The sequence below is a fragment of the Lucilia sericata genome, unplaced genomic scaffold (assembly GCF_015586225.1).
Source record: "Lucilia sericata isolate MDLA Ls3-8-SP2 unplaced genomic scaffold, ASM1558622v1 Contig000083F_arrow, whole genome shotgun sequence".
Classification (NCBI taxonomy): Eukaryota; Metazoa; Arthropoda; class Insecta; order Diptera; family Calliphoridae; genus Lucilia; species Lucilia sericata.
In genome coordinates, this window is record NW_023994116.1 from 8703 (window position 1) to 17404 (window position 8702).

Here is an 8702-nt window from a genome sequence, read left to right on the forward strand (position 1 = left end):
TAGTTGTAATTTGATGATGAATTTGTTGAAAAAGTTGTTCCCCAAAAGTATTTTGTTTCAGAAGAAGAAATTGCAAAAAAAAAAATAGTAAAAACCTTGTTAAAGCTGTTTGTTGCCGTTGTTGTATAATTTGTTTCTTTCAAAATAATGGTTGTAACTAGTTGGTCGTTTGTATGAATGGATGGATGGATGGATGGATGGATGGTTGGAGGGATGTGGGTTGTTGGTTGGTTGTTTGCTTATTTTGAAAAAGTTTTAAGTTGTTATCTGTCTGTCTATCCTTTTTCTTCGCAACTTGTTGTTATTTTTTTCTTTACTTATTCTTATTCTTATTATTTTTTATTTATTTTCTTTTAGTTGTTTAGTCGATTTTATCATTTAATAGTTTAATATTAATTGACTGATTGGTTCTGTGTTGTTTACCCATGCGTTGTTTCAGTTTCGAAGACAATCATTATGGTGCTTTGGACACTAACTACAGTGTTTCATACATATTCACGAATAAAAGTCTGTTTTTTGTTTCTTTTTCTTTTTTATTGTTGCGTTTTATCTTTATTTTGTTTATATTATTATAATATTGATGTCTTCCTTTTGTTTATTGTTTATATCTTTTATTTATGTTCTATACAGTGCGCTACTTAAATAAGAAGATTTTTATTAAGATTAACCCGAAAGTTTAAAAGTTATGTATAAACTAAAATATACATTTGTATTTGTTTGAATTCGCTTAAATTTTTTTAAATTTAAGAAATTTTTTATACATAAATTAGCCTAATTCCAGTATTTGCAGGTTTTAGAGTAAACTTAAAATATTTCCTCTTGTTAAATTCTATCTAAAGTCTTTAATTAATACACACTTTTATTGTTTTATATATTACTATACATATATTTTCAATTATCTTAAAAGAATTTTTATTAAATTTACAAATATTGCATGTTCTCTCTGTATTACTCAATGTTTTAGACGATAAAAACTAAATAGAAATTGAAAATTATTACCACAACACTTTTATAATTTTTAACTTTAAACTCTTTTGCATTCTTCTTTTTTGTCACAAACTGTATAACCACCACACCGACACACATACTTGTACAAATACACACACATACTTACATATTTGTTTAAATGTGAAATATTAGCAAAATGTTTTGTTTATAAAAGAGAAGGTAATAAAATTCGCATTTATTTATTTCTCCAACTTCGATAAATTTAAACTGTTGACTTTTAGTTGTTGCTATTTGTGGATTATTATTAGGTTGTTTGCACTGTGTTCCGTTATAACAAAAAACTGGGAGTGCTAGTATCTAATAGACACCAACAAGAACAAAAACAACAAAACTCTTTAATTTTATGTATTCTCTATGAGTATAAACGTGCAAATATATTTATTTAGCTACTTATGTCGAAAAATTACAAATCTACAATTTGGTTCGTTGTCAACGAGTTTGAATTATTCTTAACACATAAACATTGGGGTGGTCCTGTTTGTATGTGGACAGAAATACTTTCGATCTTAGACCCAGTCATATTTAGAAGATAGTTGCATGACTAACCCTCAAGCTTCAAAGTCTTCAAAGATTTAGTTAAAATTTCTTTTGCCTTAATGTGTTTTTAATAACATTTCAAAGAATAATTCATACTAGATTCTTTAAAAGCTTTTAAAAATAACATCTTTTGACCGCAGCTGGGAATGTGTATAATTTATTCTATATAATCTGAAATTCATATAAAATATGTGCATTCATCCATTTGTTTGCAATTTAATATCTTAATAATATTCGGAAAAAAACCATTAAACATATTCATTTTGTTAGATTTATATTTAACATACACGCTCATTCGCATGTATTACAAGGGAAAAAATTTAAAAGTCTATTGAAAAGATGGCAAAACATAACAAAGTCATCTTCTTCTCTTCTACCAAACGTTTAGCTGAATGCTGTTTACACATTAAGGAGCTTCTAAGAATACATTTCTGAACCCTTAGTGGAATTGTATAGATTTTTTAATATATTTTTTTATATTTTTCTAGTCAACAAAATCGGTTTTTATACTAAAGGATACAAACAATACGCTTTTACAGTTTAAAGTTTTTCCCTTTAATTGTGCAGCACACTAATATGAATATTTAATTTAATTTTTTTATGTATTTAATACGGTTGTTTAGCAACAAAAATCGGATATTTGTTTGCTTTTGTTTTTATTTTAATGTTGTTTATACTTGATTCATTTTTAAAAGAAATACTACTAATTGAAATGAAAATCGGATTTAAGTCTATTAAGTTGTTTTAAAACTAATGTTTAAATTAAATGCTATAGAAGTTACTAAACAATGTTTAACATTAGCTCTTTAAAAACACTGAATAAAATCGGAGAAACACATGAAAAGATATTCTGGTTCCCTTCATCTGTAAGTTTTACAACAGATGTTTTTTTATATATTACATACATAAGTATTAGCACCTAAATGTTTAAATTTTTCCCTTTAAAATTTAATTATGTTTACTTTTTTTAATTGTTTTCTTTTCACTTTATTTCCCAACAAAGTTCTATATCTTTTCGTTTGTAAGTAGGTATTTATAGTCGACCAGCAAATGCTTAATTAAAATAAAATATTTTTTGTTAAATTCATTTATTTACATTTTTACTTGTTTTAAATTTACAAGTCTTTGACTGGGTCGTTTCGTTTAAATATTTGTTTACTTTTTTATTTCTTTTTAAATTATTCATGGTGCATTTATTTCGCTTTTATTTCATAATTTTTGTTTTCCTTTTTTTGGGCCAAAATTAAAAAAAGGGAACAAAAAACAAAATGGGTTTTTGTTGTGGTATTATTCCTCTGATTTATTATGTCGTAGTAGTCGGTAGAGTTAATAAACTCTCTACCGACCATTTTTTTGTGTTTTAAAAATACAATTAAAATTTTTGCATAATTTATTAAAAATGTAAAAGTGTTAAGAAAAAAGGGACTTTTCTATATTGAAATTTGTCAGAAATAAGGTTTTTTTGTTTTAATATGTTTCGGTCGCAATATTTTCTATGCGATGTCTGTTGTCTGATAACTTAATACAAAACCTTAAGGTATGTTCTCATTGATCAAATATTAGATTAAAAAATCGCATTAACTTTTTTGCAATATTTGTAGTGGCTTAGTGGATAGTGAACAAGTCTGGTAGACCGGAAGTCGTGGGTTCGATTACCATCTGAGCGCACAATAGGCTCGATAGAGACCTTGGTTTTTTTTCTTCTAATTTTATGTATGTAAATGTATCCTCATTTCAAACTAACTATTCACCTTAGTGAAAATAATTTCTATAAATTTTTCATACGACGATACTAAGTATTCTGAATACTTATGTTTGTTGATATCTGAGAAATCGGACCATAAGTAAATGATAAAGTATTTCATCAATGTGAAAATAGTATGTATGAACTTTAAGTCTTATCTTGTATTAGTTTGTAATACATACAAATTACTTTTTTTTAATGAATGGTTCCATGACCTTTTGGATTGAAAAAAAAAAATAGAAAGTAATGTGTATATTTAAAGGGTCCTTCAGACGATCACACTTTACGTACGTAAAGTCTAATGAAAAAGTAAAATGAAATTGCATCCGTATGACAAAAAAGATAATAAAAATCGTACGATTTACATATTTTGTGCTTACACGATTGGAATAAAACAATAACGAAGTATGATGGAAACATCTGTTTCACTTTTTTGTATGTGTTTACATAAAAATACATCCTTGATCTAATGCGATTTGCTTGTTTTTTAAATCTTTTCAAAAAATGAGCCATACGACTGTCAAATTTTCCATCCGTATTTTCTCTCAATGTGTGATGGTTTCATTACATATTGCGTTTGGACGATCCCATCCGTACTCTTGTACACAAAATTTTGACAGATCATATTACTCGTGTGCTCGTGTAAAGGGGGCTTAAATATGTAATAAAAATCTGAGAATATGCTTACTTATGCCAAAGCAAATCGAAGTGATTTTGTTGCAAATATTTTATTTTTTATTCTGATTTACAAACTATAAATTGCACCAACATATTGGCGTTAGCATACAATATTGCAGTATTTGAAATCATTTAATATTAAAGTTTATCTTTATTTCTTTGAAAATCGTAAAAAACTATGATTTATGTGTAGAACTTCAGTTGCATTTGGTGCAGAAAGTTACATAGTATACATATAAACTTATATTAAGATAAATTTTTATTCCATTTACTATTTCCAAAGTAATAAAATATTTAACAACACTTTCTCTGCTGCCAACCGAAAAAAAAACCTTTAAATGCATTCATGCAATATGTATTTTTAAAAAGTTAAAAAAAAAAACATCTGAAAATCTGTATACAAAGCTGAGAAATTTATTGGTCATCAAGCTGTTAAATGTGGCATTAAATATTAAATGGAACATCAAACAGATATAGAACGAACGTGGTGTTTATTTCAGTTCAATACAAATTTCAATTGAAAATACCCAATACATTTTCATTTATACGTAAATACAATAACAATTGCACTCCCTCGTACACACGTTTATTATTTTCTTTGTTGTTTTTGTTATTTTGGGGTTAACACCTGTGATTACGATTCATTGGCCAAATTTGTATTTATTTATAAATGAACGTGGGCTTATTGGCCATGAGCGGCTGTATAAAATTTTTTAATTAACTCAATTAACTATTAATCGGAATCGTAATTGTTTGGAGGCATAAATAAACAATTAAATAAAAGCTTATAATTAACATTTCCGTAACACATTTGTTTGCTATTTGTATTAAATTGTCTTGTTTTTATGCATTCTAATGCATTTTCTAGTAAAATTTAAGTGAACACTCTGCAACATGAGTGGCAATACCTGGTGTTTATATTTATGAATGTTTATCCTAAATCTGCACCGTATTCAATTTATGATGTTTATTTCTTTAACCAAATTTATTTATTCATTTTTTTGTTTGGTTTTGTTTATACTCAAAATAAAACTAACAAAGTGAAATAAGGTGAAAATGGTTTTATGGAAAAGATTTCTTAAAATGTCTTAATATACATATGTCTGTTTGTATTTGCCAAGGTGCTTTATATTTAAATATAACAATTAATTGACAAATTTCACTAGCCTCTTGAGTTGTAGCCACGGATGATGACTGACAGACAGATTTAAATTCGTATAATTTTAAATTTAAAACATTTTAGCAATGATCTGTCTCTTATATAAACTTGGTTTTGCATTTTTAATGTTCTATAATTAGAGTTAACACCTCTCATAGGTCCTGTCGTATCGTGGAAGAAATCTAGATGTAACTTTCTTGCGATCATTACTCTAATCTTCTGTTAAGTCTTTATAACCTTCAAACATATTCTAACGTAACCCAAAAGTATCTTCATGCGATCAGTATCATTATACTCACATTCCGTTGGTAAAAACTGCTCCTTGAGGAAGTTTCCTGTAAGAAACGCGTTTAAGCATGTTCCAGAAGACTCAAGGAAACCTTTCAAACTTGTTTAATTGAAAACAAATCAAATGTGAAAATGTGATTATATGTAAGTCATTAAAAGAGTACTTAAAAGTAATGCTGACGATATGTAGTAGTCATTGAAAAGTAAATAGTTTTGTTAGTTCAAGTAATTACCGAGTTTTTGCTGGATATATATGTGACAAATGTTAACTATTGATTATAATGGTGGAATGTAGTGAACGTTTTGACAAAATATCGACCACTTTATTTACCAGAGAGTTGGATATTTGATAATATAAATGGTGAAAGATGCCAATTGGTACTTTTCGTACTAAAGGGTTTGTATACACAATTGTGGTTTATTGTGTATATATTGTATCTATGTATGTATAGATTTATTTATATGTATGTTTGTATACCTGCTGGTGTATTCTCTCTAACAACTGACTTAATAAAGTTTTATGAAGGAGTTTCAAGCTGTGGAAGTAGTTGAAATTTTCACATGTGTTGTCATACGAAACAAAATTGCTTCCAAATTTTCATTATATTGTTGATAAAACTTGAAAGTTGTTAGAAATCATTGTGAAATCCTTGAATATTTATGTTGTGTATTATTGTGTACACTGAGATAAACCCTATAGGGCTTAAAATGTTTTCTTGTCTTCCTGGAATTTGTTTTTTTCGTCTTCAATTTGCTAAAAAGAAAAACAATCAGTCAACACAGCTTGGAATTAAATATATTTGTGTATGTGTATGAATTTATTTTAAATTTACACACATACATATGTATGTATATGTATGGTGATGGCTTTGTGTGTGAGAATTTATAACTTAAGGTATTGTTTATTTACTTTTAAACATCAAATACACTTGTAAATTCACAGACAATTTTTTGTGGCTTTTTTTTGTTTTTCGTTATTTATTAATATTTTCTGGATAATAGTATGGTACACGATTATAGTAAATACTTATTTATGTACATATTTTCAGAATTGTTTTTGGTTATTTACTTTTCAATGGAAACAATCTTAGTAACTTCTTTAATTGAAATTATGAAAGAAGAATTTCAACTGAAGTTCTTTCATATGTTGGAAAAAATCTTTCATCAAAATTTCCCTAAAACTTGTTACATTTTATAATTATTTCTGTCTATAACAGAAAGCACTGGTTTTTATATTAATTTATCATTAAACTTGTTGAATTATGTTCAAAAACATTAGTACTCATTACAATGAAATGTTATAGAATTTGTTCATAAAACTTGTTGTTACTACCCTCTATACTGCGAGTTCTAATAAATACTTATTTGGGCATATGTTTTTATCATTTTAACGCTACATTATTTATACTTTCTATATATGATTTTTATGTATTCATTAACATTTGTCTACACCAAATGACATCTTTTTCATTTGAAAGAATTCCTTTTCTATCTCGGGTAAAAATGTAATAAAATTCAACATAAAATCAACTCATCAAGCCCTTCAAGTACAAACAGTGATAACGATTCATAACTTTTAGTGAAGATAAAATATAATAAAAATTTATGTGAATGATTTTTATGAATATATTTTAGGGTATTCCATTGATTAATCGTGCTTCGATTTATAGAAAATTGTTCAAATAAAGCGGTTTTTCGTTTTTTGACCAAAATTAATTAATTCTGCAGGCCCCAGATATATTCCGGGATGAAAGTTTCCTTCCGAAATCTGTAGTTCGGCAAAGACTGCATCCGTAAAAGACAAATGTACTCTTTGTAAACGAGTGTTAAAACAGTTGTCACCCCTTTGTAAGCGAGAGCGGAACACTTAAAAAACAAAGCAAAAAGGTTCATTACCTCCATTGGACTAGATTTCAAACTGTTCCTTTATAATGGTGTGACGATTGACTTCCTCCTAGGACAAGCACCTGTTAAAATAGCTAGGTAGCCGGTGGCCAGGGGTAACCCTAACTGGTAGGTGAAATAAGGACTCTCCCGCCGAACTCTTTATAGACTGTGGCTAGTTATAGATTAAATAGAAAAATCCGAATAATTGAATGCTCTAATACATATAAACAAATATTTGTAAATACACACTACGTACTGGAAAAAATAAAATAAGTACTTGAGTAATCGATTGAAAAATATTGTTTTACAGACAGAAAAAATGATTCATTTTAAACTCAATCTGACAAGTTACATTAGTAAATTATATTAAATATAAAAATGACAAACAATACATACATATGTATGTACTTACAGATGATACACCTTTGAGAGAAAGTAAAAAAATGCATACATAACGGTATTATAAGTAAAAAAAACTAATGCTGACTAACAGGTGTATAATTTTTCCTTATGGGAATTTAGATACAGAAAGAGTTCACATGTGTTTGTTAGAATTTGTTAAGGCTTTTATTTACTTACAGCCTATTAAAAGAAAAAAACAAAAACAATAAATTTGTCTAGAAAGTTTGTTTGCAACACACTTAACCACAGTTTAAAAACAATGGAATAATTTTTTATTCGAATAAAAAAACAATTACAAATAATTGACAGCCCTAATGTGTAAAGGAAAACAAACCGTTTATTTTTTTTTAACTTTTTATTTTATTTTTCTTTATGTTGCCTCAGTGTATTGCTGTCTATACTAAAATTAGCAATTGTTTGCAGTTTACCCTTTACGAAAGAAAGAAAAAACTGATAAGAGAGAGGTGGAGGAGGAGCTGAGTGAAAGTTGAATATTCAAAGTATTTTCTGTACACACAAATGTTTTCAAACATTATTCGAATGACAAGCGAAAGTATTCAAGTTTTACACACAAATAGAGAGACAGACAATATTGTGCGTTCCAAATAACTTGTCCTACAATGACACAAACAAACAAACTAACTTGCACATACATATTTGACATTTATATTTTCAGACTTTATGGGAAATTCTGTTTTAAAATGTACACTTTTATTATGTTCATGTACATACATAAATATTTGCCTTTGTTTATCTATTACTTTTAAAGAGAATCCCATTTTATAACAAAACAAAAATCAAATTAAATTTCCAGAATTTTTGGTTGGGAAATCGTCCAGTAAAAGTTGTTTTTATGTATCTCCATCTATGCTTATAGCCGTTAAGTGTTTTACGACTTTTTCGCACTTATCAAATTTGGTTTAAGAATGATACTTTTATTTATGTGCTTTCTGATAGTCCATCGCATTGGTTTTTGTATTAATAGGTCTTTTTTTTATA